Source organism: Anser brachyrhynchus (assembly GCF_964034855.1).
Source record: "Anser brachyrhynchus genome assembly, chromosome: 6".
In the NCBI taxonomy this organism is placed as follows: Eukaryota; Metazoa; Chordata; class Aves; order Anseriformes; family Anatidae; genus Anser; species Anser brachyrhynchus.
In genome coordinates this window covers 41887887-41899812 of record NC_137700.1, presented here as the reverse complement: position 1 = coordinate 41899812, position 11926 = coordinate 41887887, and the positions used below count along the sequence as shown (strand labels likewise).

General features: G+C 39.2%; 1 long non-coding RNA gene across 1 annotated transcript; it reads right to left on the bottom strand.

The window, feature by feature from the left end:
• Nucleotides 1–7433: 7433 nt before the first annotated feature.
• LOC308197421 lies at nt 7434–11926 on the bottom strand. The gene is made up of 4 exons (XR_013952919.1): nt 10927–11926; nt 10611–10700; nt 9188–9224; nt 7434–8402 (listed from the first exon to the last, which is right to left on the bottom strand). It is a non-coding gene; the product is annotated as an uncharacterized lncRNA (long non-coding RNA).

Here is an 11926-nt window from a genome sequence, read left to right as displayed (position 1 = left end):
TGTCCAGTATTCATATTTTCACTTTATTGGTGAAAAAAGCACTCCTTTGGCGTTATCTGAGTCACCCATCTCTGAGCTGGAAGACAGAAAAATATCAGGCTTTCCGCTTAGCTTTTTCTTCTTGCCTTCTAACAAATTGACCAAGCTCCAAATAAACAAACAAAAAATCAGAAAATTGAAGAAGGAAATACATTTAAAACAATAAGCCAAGAGCCAGAAAATCAATATGTAGAAATTATTCACATCTCCCTGTGATACCTTCCAGTCTTCCAGGAGTCCTTTACAATAGTGAAAGACATAAACAACAGCATATTCCATTTAACAATTAAAAGAAAGAGAAAGCTATGCTTATTGTAGCTACCTCGTTTTTAACAGTAGTTTCTGTTCCACGCTCTGGCAGTGCCAGAGCAATTTCTTCATGATTATTTAGTACTGACACCCACAAATTTAACAAAGAGCATTTTAGCAGTTACATTACACGAGCTGACACTTGTCGTGTCCATGCTGTGCAGCCCTTGCCATGACTACAGACTGGAAAGTGAACCTTAATGTTCAATACTTTGCAGAATCATCAACATTAGAAATAAGAACCTAAAAAGTACTTGAGGAAAAAAAATCCCAAAAGCAAGCTGCTCCAGCAACAGTGATGGGAACTTTCTGCTGGAGCCCAGGAAGGCGCACACACTGAAACAACCCTGAGTCCTCTTTGAAACATGTGATATATATCCTGTAGCAATCTAACACAGGATGATTGTGGCTGGCATTAAAGCACGGACTAAGGTATTAAGCAGGAATAAAGCACCAAAGTATTTAATACCACTGTTGTTACTTAGAGCCCACTTGAGGATGCAGTGAGGAGTCATTAGATTAGTGCAGAAATCATTAATTTTATTTTGGCAGTAACTAAAGCCCGGTAACATGGAAACTGCATCAAACAGATGGTTGAAAAGAATCTCTAGGTAACGCCCACGTAGTCTGCACCAGGCATACACACTTGTATAAAAACACAGGTCAGGAACAGCTGCAAAAATTAATCAAACTCCTCCTGGTTTATCACTGATATAATTTTGAAGTGCATTAGGAATGTATCAAAAATATATTAATTCAGTGATTTGTTTACGATTCTTTTCCTTAAAAATGTGTTTCGTATGAGTTTTGGACTATTTCTTCCTTTGCAGTTATTTTCAACCTACCACTTTAAATCGCAAACCTAAATTAAAGAAAAATAAGAGCTCGGAAGAAAACAAATCCTCCAGATTTACTAGGGAGGAGAGACTTCAGTCTTCTGAAGCTTGTTTTCCCTCTCTCAACCCATCTCTGGGGTGTGCAGGCACTGCAGCCTGCCCACAGCCCCCACCCTGGCGCTGCCCCCCCCGATTGCGTGCCATGCCGCAGCCCCACGATGCTCATGCTCACATTTTACTATCCACTTCTCCTCTGGGCAGTCCTGTACATCCTTGGTCCTTCCCCATACTGAAACCCCTTCCCTCACTTATTCCCTCTTTGGATCTTCTCCTGTCATTCATTCCTCATTTTGTTGCATCCTCTTTGTGCTCAGTTGTCATTCTGACAGGCTTACAGCTTCCCTAGCCAATTTTATATAAATCCTCTAGATGAACGAGCTTCTTTTATTCCTTCTGACTTCAGCCAGGCCTGTCTTTAAAGTGTCAGCTTTGTTTTTCCGAGGCACGGGGACCCATGCCATTCCCCAGGCCATGGCGTACCCAGCTCAGATGGGCACACTTGGTGTGCAGGCAAGAAGAGCGCCCGGTCCCTGGGCACATGCTGTGGGTACGGTTCATTTTCTATGCTGGTAGAAAGCCAAGTTCCAGATTTGCTACTTGAGTAATTCCCAGTGTCAGCTCACAACTCCAGCACACAGCAGCAGATTTTGCTGGGGCACAGACAGACCATTTTTCTCTTGCCAGACCATTTTATTTTTTTTCAGCCATTGAGGCAAATCCCAAACCTAGAGGTAATTACAAAGGCAAATCCTATACAAGCCTCCTTGAGGAACCGCTTCTACTACGCACAGTTTTGTGTGCCATAACGTAAGAAGGACATAAAACAAAACAAGGACTACAAAAGATGGCGAAGGGCCTAGAGGGCAAGACATATGAAGGAGGAGCAGTTGAGGTCCCCTGGCTTGTCCAGCCCAGAGCAGAGCAGGCCGAGGGGAGGCCTCATGGCGGCCTGCAGCTCCCTCACGAGGGGAGCGGAGGGGCAGGCGCTGAGCTCTGCTCTCTGGGGACAGCGACAGGACCCGAGGGGACGGCATGGAGCTGGGACAGGGGAGGGTCAGGCTGGGGGTTAGGGAAAGGTTCTGCACCCAGAGGTGGTCGGGCACTGGGACAGGCTGCCCAGGGCAGTGGTCACAGCACCGAGCCTGCTGAAGTTCAAGAAGCGTTTGGACAATGCTCTCAGACGTAGGGTCTGATTTTTGGGTGGTCCTGTGTGGAGCCAGGAGTTGGACTTGATGGTCCTTGGGGGTCCCTTCCAACTAGGGATATTCTATGACTCTATTATTCTAATTTCTGGCATGAATATTTACAGCCTCAGATGTATACTAGTAAGCACCAGAAGCACCATCTTAAATAACAGGAAAGAAAGTTAAATGGATTGACTGGACTTTCAATATGCTCCCATTTCAGATTTCTCTTCCAGCTTTGACTTTTTCAGGCTGTGGCAAAGCGTTGACCCCTTGCTCCATTCTGCAATGCTGCACCCCCGGTGCTGCCTGTCCATGTCCCCCATGTGCAGCGTGCAGAAGTTTCTGAAGGCTGTAACCAAAATGTTTTTTCCAACTAGAGGTCTAGCAACAATAAAAACAGTGTGGCTGCAACAAAGTCCCAGAGAAGGTGCTGAATTTTTTAGTCTTCCAAACTACGTTAATCTCCGATGGCAGTCTGAAGTCAGCCACAGTACAACAAGCAAATGTGCCAAAGCTTAAAGAACAAAGGTTATTTCTAAGTGCAGTACAGTTCTCAGAGATGTGCTGTCCCACACCTTTCCCTTTCTCTTCAAAGCTTCTCACCCCCAAACTGAGTAACCATGTGCTTAGGTTACTCTGGGGAGCAGAGGGGTGTGAGATGTGGGACAGGGAATCTCAACACACCCAACCACTCCCAAACAGGACATCACTGGGAAGAAAGGGGATTTGTAACGGGTAAGGAAAACTCAGCCTCACCCTCAGTTCTACAAAAAGGAATAGAATATTAAATTCTAGCCACAGTGCACAGGTTTTGCCTGGCATCCAAACTTTTATAACACTTCTTAAGTTCATATTATTCTGACTACCTGAGAAAACAATTAGGCAATATTTAAGCTTATCCAACACATTCTGTCTTCTCTTGCCCCTTGCTCTGTCTGCATTCCTGCAGGAACCTCTATCAATCTGATTTTTTTCTTAGTCTAAGCTTGTTTTACAGGTCATCAATTTAATTTCTCAGTGCTTTACGTTCTCTACTATTCTCAATTAGAATAACATTATATCCATCAATCCTTATCTCTGAATCTTCAGCTTTTCAGTTAGCCTCCCAGCAGTCTTGATCAGAGCTTTTCAACACCTTATCAACTGCAACCATGTTGATTAAATTATACCACCCATTTGCTAATATTTACTGAGCCATTACTAAATATGTCCAATTTTGTTTGCTAATGCAAGTTTGTGTCTCTCTCTGATGTGAAACCAAAAACAGGCAATTCTGCCTATCTCCTGTTTCATGAAAGCCTACAAGTAAAACAAAATGTCATACTTTTAATAAAACTATAAAACTTCCAATTTTAGGCAAGGAAGACCCCCTCTCATATCATTTATCAGCTACTATTATGAGAATTTCTCTTATCCCCTGTTTCTTATTAAGGAACTATTATTTTACCATTAATGAAATACAGCTAAAGAGGAGAGGTCTAATTACAAAACCACTGCAGTGGAGGTATCACTGTCCTCAAGTTGTATAGGTTATTCTATTTGTTCCTTTTGTATTAGCAGGGTTTCATCCACGCCCCATTTTTCAGACATTTTCACTGTTCTTTACTTTTCTGAAACCACATCTCTGGCATTGTCCTTTCAGCCAAATAATTTTCCATTAAGCAGAAACACTACTTTGCCCAAATGATTCAGAAATGCACCACTGCAGGACTAACATGAACGTGAAAGATTAACCTCTTTACATTTGGGACAATGCTGTCTTCTCTGCAAAATGTGGAGATAACACCTACCTTACAGCTGTCATTAACTATCCATTCAGTAATGGGACAAGGTCCTCCATCTGCAGCTGAGTACAGGACCTCCAGAAGTCCAGCTTCCCAGGAAGCACTTTGTGATCTCACATACTCAACAATATCCAAGCGGCCAGCACAACTAGCTAACATCAGACTGAAACTTCAGAAATACAGAAGGAAAATAAATTAACTTGCTGCAAGACCAAGACATCATTATCACTGCTGAAAAAAATTATAAGTGTATTCATTGCCATGTACATTTCTGACAATAAGAGTAAAAATGCACCAGTGGTAGCCAAACTCTAGTATGTGAGAGACTTGAAAATGCTTGACCTTGAAAAGACAAGGAATAATATTGTAAATATATTTTAAAAGCCTGACACACTGCTAAGAGCTTTCTGAAACCTCTCTAAGGGTCACCTCACTTCAAAGGACAGAAAGAGGAGGGACAAGGGAAGAAAAGCAAGCACCGAGTAATCCACATTCAGATCTCAACTCTACTACTGCCTTAACTATCCATCAGTTCAGAAAGGGAATGTCATTACAATATCCAAAATTTACACCAAACACCATCTTTCTTCCTACTGAATTCACAGTTCCCAATCTGGTGCTGGACACTATTGAAGCCTAAATGACGTGGAGTTAGGCCTCCGTCCCAAAAAAGAGGAACAGTGGCTCTGAAAACAGGTTTCTTTCTCCTTGGGTAAACTCCCTTTTCATACTTAAATAGCAAACATATTTAAGATACTTTTGTTCTTCAGAGGCTTGTTACCGCATTTCTGTACAGCCTATTGCTGGAGGTTAGTGGCACTAAAATAAAACCAGCAGATGGGATTCTGTGATAGTTCTTCAAATTCTTCAATACAGTCAAGCATGTGTGCCTGGAACAGCTTTCACCAGCTGCTTAATGTCTCCATCAGCTCTCCAGTCAAGCATTATCTCCAGCACAAATGGTAAGATCTTAAACTCCTCACCGTTTCTTCAGTGAATGTCTAGAACTGCCTTCATCATAGGATCATAGGATTGTTAAAACTAGCAGGGACCTGAGGACGTCTCCACCCCAGCTCCTGCTCAAAGCAGGGTCAGCCCTAAAGCCAGACCAGGTTCCTCAGGGATTTATCTAGTTTGCCCTGAAAACTTCTAAGGATGATGGTGGGCCACAACCTCGCTGGGTTACCTGTTACACAGCTTGACCATTTTCATGATGAAGAGCTTTTCCCCACATCCAGCCAGAAACGTCTCTTTCAGTTCGTGTCTGTTAGGTCATCTGAGGAATTTAAGCATCTAAAGGATTAGACAGATTGAAGGTGTCAGTGAAATTTAAAACATTAGACTAACAAGAGTTTATCTTGCATTTTCATTCTTATCCTTTCTCTCTTTTTTACTGACTAGTGTCCTTCAGACATTCTCAGCGTCATTAACTCTACCGGCCACATCAGTGCTTCTTGGATCATCCGCTTCTCAATTCAGTTTAAAATCATTCTGGTTCTCAAAATCTTAACCCAACCGAAAACAGGAATTGAAAATAGGCAAAATAATTTTTGATCAGACTAATAGAAATAAAAATACAATGCCAGAACCATATAATATTTTAATGCTGCAGCTAAAGAAATATCGGTGGTTTTTATTTGTTTATTTTCTTAAAAGATTAAAATATCACGTTTGTGTTAATTTTCAGCTAGTGTCCTCTGCTACTATGACTCTTCTCCAGTCCGTCAGTGTGATTCCACTGTGATACTATATGTTTATGTATACCTTAAATATATATACACATATATCTCAAAAATGAAGAATTCAGGACTTAAAGAGATCTTCCAGGTCATCAAGTCCAACCTCCTGCTATTACAGACAACCATATTATTGTACGCCTTTCAAAAATCTAGCACACAGTCCTCAGTGCAATTACATTTTTTCCCCTGCTAGCTAGTTATTCCAAAAATCTCACTATGCTGATGTAGAAAACCTTCTTATTTTCCTGAGACAGATATCTTTGTTTGGTTCTGTGTATTACAGACCCAAATCTGATTGGTGCTTAATTATCTGCAGTTATCTCTCAGAGGTTACAATTAACAGAACTGTAGGACTCTCTCAACTAATGAGTCTTCAATGCAGTGCTTGGACAAATAAAATTTCTGTGTCAATCACTTCCAAACCAAGTGCCAGTTACCAATAGTAGAACTTTTCTGTTTATTTTTCAAATGAGAAATAATTTACATTTATCACAGTACTTTTCCCAGTACGAGGATATATTTATCCCACTAGTAAGGAGACCTACCACCATGGAAATGAATATGCAAAGTGTCAGCTACATTATGGTTAAATTCACATAAAAAAGCTTTGTTGTCTTGGGTATTGCAAAGTATAGTTTGATTTAAAATATAATATTATACTGGCTCAGCCTGTCACTGATACAATAATTCTACACTAGATCAATACATTTGCTAAATATGCAGTAAGGAATGTAAATAAAGCAAACTAAGCTGTACGCAGGATGCTGCTGTGATCACTGTTCATCCTCCTCAACCAGTCGCCGTCCAGCTGACACTGCAGAGAACAGGTTTGTAGGAAGAGCTGCGCATGGGGCAGTGCTGAAAGCATGTCATGCCCCCCAGTGAAACAAGCTGGCTGAATGGGTGAATGCAATTCAGGATTCAGACAATTAGTCTAAAAAATTTATTTTAGCTAACAAATGTAGCAATACTGTTCTATAATACACCACATCGTTGAATGTACAGCTGCACATTAGCCAGAAAACCTTGAATGTTTCCTAAACTGAGAAAGTATCCAAACCCCATCTCCTTGGTCACAAATAAGGACTTTGACAGAGACGAGAAGAAAACAAAATGTTGTGGTTTTTTTTGTTTTTCTTTTTGTTTTTAAGCAAAGACATTAAATCATCACATTCATTTCCTGAATGCAGAAGATAGCTTAAACATACTGTCCTGGAGTTTGTAAGGTAGTGTTTATGAGATGGTGACCCCATCAGTTTCTGAAGCATTTTAAGGAGTCCAAGAATGATGGGCAGGCCATCAAAGAAACCATGCAACACCATTGCTTCCTGTTCAGTTTTTCAAAATATCACACTGAGCAGCACAGCTACTTGTCAGGCTTAAAAAACTGCCTAGTAAAACCAGCACTGTTTACCAAAATCCTGGGCAAATCAGCAGCATGTGGTTTACAGACATGCACATGCACCAAGGGAAAAAACCTACAGAAGATGGGTGGTTGTCCCACCAGGTAAGGATGTATGACATCTGTGCAAGAACATGGGCATGAGCTACCTACTGAAGAGTGCCAAGCTACAGGAAGTAGAACTAATTTCTACAGATGACCAGAGCTCAGGGAAGAAAAAGCCAAAACGGTTAAAAATCATCACAAGGAATACAGGTTTTAAAAATAAGATAGCTGGAGGCTAACAAGAAGTTTATCAGCCTCCCCTGTAATCATCAGTTCTGTGATTGCCAACCATTAAGGCTGAACAGGTGTCAAACAATGCAGCAATCAGCACACAAGTATTTTTATGGATTTACAGAGTAAGTAAGAAGCAACTGCAGACGCCCCCAAAAAGTTTTTATGCTGAGGATCTGTAAATAAATCCATAGGACTTTACATAGAGGATGGTGATGGCATTTGGTAATAACCTACAGGTTGACTTAATTACCCACCTACAGAAGTCTAGACCTAAAATGACATTTTTTGGGTGGTACCATACAGTCTACAGAAATTAAATTCTGTAAATGGAGAGCAACGGCTAATGCAGATTAATTTAATTTGGGGCCACCTGCCCTTCTTTGGTAGTATGCTCTTGAAATAGTGGTTCTGCACAGCCAGCCCACCAAACTCACCTGACAAACACCGTAACTGCACTTTTCTAATCCTTCAATAAAAGGTTCTTGTAAAGTGAGCTACAACCAAACAGAAACTGGCATTTGACTACATATTGGATATCAGTGAAGACAGCATAATGCTATTCCCAGGATGCTAGAGACAATGAGCAGGACACATGGCACAGTGTACGGTGATGTGCAGGGACTCCTCGCTTTTGCATATGGAGAAATAAGCTTTCTTCAAGCTACTCCCTCACAAAATGTATACACCGAGTGGAGAGGTCTGACACAGAAGGGGGTGTCAAAGATCTCAGGACTCCTCGTGTTTTGCAGAAGCCTCCAAGAGTGCAGCTGGGGACAAACATATTTTAAAATAAAGATATTATTTGGTTGCTTTTTTTCAAGAATAAAAATGTAGAATGATAAAGGGGGAAAATTGTTAATAAAAATGAATTTGAAAGTAAAAATATTATTATGAGTGTAATATTTAATATTGAAATCACTACATTAAACAGTATATAGTCCATATTTTCCCATTTCACCTAGATCTGTTTTTGACATATGGGGACATAATAATGGAAATTAAATCCCATTGGATAACAGAACACAGTAGTACCTATTGTGTGCTTTCTGAGAAGCAACCACTAAGGAGTGAAACCCAATTTATCTTGAATGTCTACCTTCACATGCATATGAAAAAATAATAATAATAATAATAATAATAAATAAAAATCAAGCAAATATTGGCAGGTAAAACCTATTGTATGGTGATTTAAAATATTCTAACCACCCATACATTCATTTTTGTCAATGGTGTGTGAGAAAATGGTTACAGAGTAAGTTTTAGATAAATGTGCAAATAACAGCTAAGCCTGATAGAATATACAGTCTCTCAGGATACACTGATAAATGAATGTTGAAAGAGTACAATAGCATGTCATTTATAGTATAGCATTATCATGGCAATTATAAAGTAAATAACATATACAGAACATATTATATAATTAATAAACCATTTAAATATCATTGTAATGTTAATTATAAAGACTTCTAAGTCTGTTATTTTGGACCAGAACATTTCCTTATCCTCACTGAAGAGAGTTACAAACTGCCTCTACATAGTTCAGAACACTTACGGCCAATGGAGCTTTTCTCTGTTCTTTATTGGTTGTCCTATAGAAAGTATAGAATAAAGTATTTTCAAAAAAAAATGTTTGGACAAATTCATTTTAATAGCATAGTATGAACCTACCACTGGTAGGCATCCAGTCTTCATATTTCACAATACTGTCTTCTGAGATTTTAAAGTTTCCAGCTTGCTTACACAAACAACAGAACCTGTATTACAATTTTCAGTTAGCTGTCTTTCATATCATAAAGCATTCAAATTTGTGGTGAGGACTCATACCACTAATATGAGAAAATACTTCACTTACAGCCATCCACAGAGACTTGGAAATGGCTTCAGCATCTCTTAAAAATACCCTTTGAAAATACAAAATATGACTAAATAAAATGTATATATCTGTTACATTGATTTATTAATTATTTGTAACTCGTTTTTATTGAAATGAAAACAGACCTTAAAGTTGGATTCTTCATTTTCTAGTTCTTTGTGTTTATTAGCTAGGTAACCCAAAGCAAGTATTTTCTAGGTAGATACACAACATTGGCAGAGGCCCAGAGTCACCTGGAGAGGCTCCCAACTCTGTGGTGAAGTGGGGAAATACAAACAATAAAAGCTGGAAGAAACAAGCTGCAAAACCTATTACGAAGAACATACCTACAGGCAAGGGCAAAACAAAAGATAAGAATACAACAACTGAGCACAGACGTAGTGCTTAGTGCTAAAATTACTTGTAAGTGGGAGGAAAAGAAGAGGACAAGACAAAAGAGAGAGGAAAAAAGTGTGAAAGACCAGGAAGAAAAGAAGAATAGAAGACTAAATTTTTGTCCAGTTGAACTGAAGCCTTATATTTGACTGTGTTATACTTCTCCAGAAAATGTGTCATGGAGATAAACCATTTTTTTTAGCTACAAGCTGATCTAAGAGCAAGATAAAGCAAAAATAGCCTAATAAGGCAAAATAGTTCAATAATTATTCTTGTTTCTCTCTCTCTCTCTTTTTATTTTTATTTTTTATTAAGGGGTATGCGTATTATGCTTTTCAGCTTTACTTATATTCTGACTTCAGACACTAACCCTCCCGAGCTTTTGCAAGGCCGTCTGAACTTTGTGCTTAAGCCATCCTCTTAGGACTCCAGGTGAGTGCCCCTCTTTCAGTGCCTCTGCTGCCAGCCAGCATTCAGAAAGAGGCAGCGGGACAAGATTCCAACCCAACAAGAAGCCATAAATTAAACTAACAGCTTGTGGAAAATAAATACAATGAGATGAAGACCTACAAAGAAGAGGAAAAAATAGAGAGAGGGCTCAGGATGAAAAAGGCTCATTTAGACTGAATGGGACAAAAACAATAGATTTGAAGGTGAAGACAGGGTCAGAGATATGACAGGTACAAAATGTTTATATCCCTTTTCCTCCTTGATTCATAATACATACCTGTATGAAAGGTAGCCAGTAGCGTACCAAGTTAGTAAATGAACAAGTTGAATCAAATTGTATTTTACAGTCTCTAATCACTGGCATAATCTAAATGGCCAATGAGGTGTGATTATCACTGCTTATTTGTACTTACTATTGTAATTTTCTTATTTATACTAATGCATCTGCACTTAAAAATAGCCATCAAGCCAAATTTTTTCAGTGAAAGTTGCTGCTGGACTTCCTTGTAAAGGTCACTCAGGAAGCCATGGAGTTCCCAGAGTCATCACAGAGGCAATTCATTTAAAAAGAAAAGCCATGGATAGATACAAACCTAGTGATTAGAGACATGAAGGCTATGATCAGAAATGAATAACAAAAAGTACACTGAGGTACTGAAGTCGAGCCCAGCAAAGGGCCACCAAATGGCCAGGGGCTGGAGCACCCAGCCTTCCAGGAGAGGCTGAGGGATTGTTAAAGCAATTACTAGTTTAAAACAATGAATCTGTGAGGGTGAAGGTCATGTGTTTGTATTTAAAAATAAAGTCTTCATGTATTATCTGAGCTGCTTATTTGCAAATGCAGAGGCAGTCATACTGCATGGTGATAACACCTTTATTTACAGAATTTAAGGCTGCGCTGAAAGCAGTGAATAAATGATGAGTCCATTGGTGAAGACATTCACTAATTAACAAGCAGCAGCTGTTTGTCTTTTTTTTTTTTTAAGGGTACAATTGATTAAAATTGCATGCTTCATTTAAACAGAATTCTCTTGTACTTTACCAAAGAAGGAGAGAAAACTTCCTTCAGATAGACTAGTTGCTTTTCTGATTTACTGAACTTCTTTCCAGCTGAATACAAACTAGAAACCTATTCTGTTGCATTGAGTATAATATGCAGACACTGTTTTAAAAGTCGAAGTTTAAATATTTTGGGTGTTGATCAGAAATAAACTGCAGAAAAAAAAAAAAGAAAAAAAAAGAGTACAACAAATTATTTCAGGCTTAAGTTATACTTCCTTTGCTATTTAGTGCATGTATGTATATGCACACTCAAACACATATATATGCTATATATACATCTATATAGCAGAAAATGACATGATAATATAAAGACTTTCTGGATGTTGGACCAAGCAGAGGATTGCCATGAACCAGCACAGACTAATCTGCAATGCAACTAACCTACAGCAAAACTACTTAAAATACATTTCTGCTTTGTGCAGCAGTGAAATATAAACGCTCGAATGTGATTAGAAAGTATCTAAGCAGAGACCTCCTGGTGGGATCTCAGCTCTTCAATGTAGTAAGCAAAGGCACAGTAAGATGCATTGA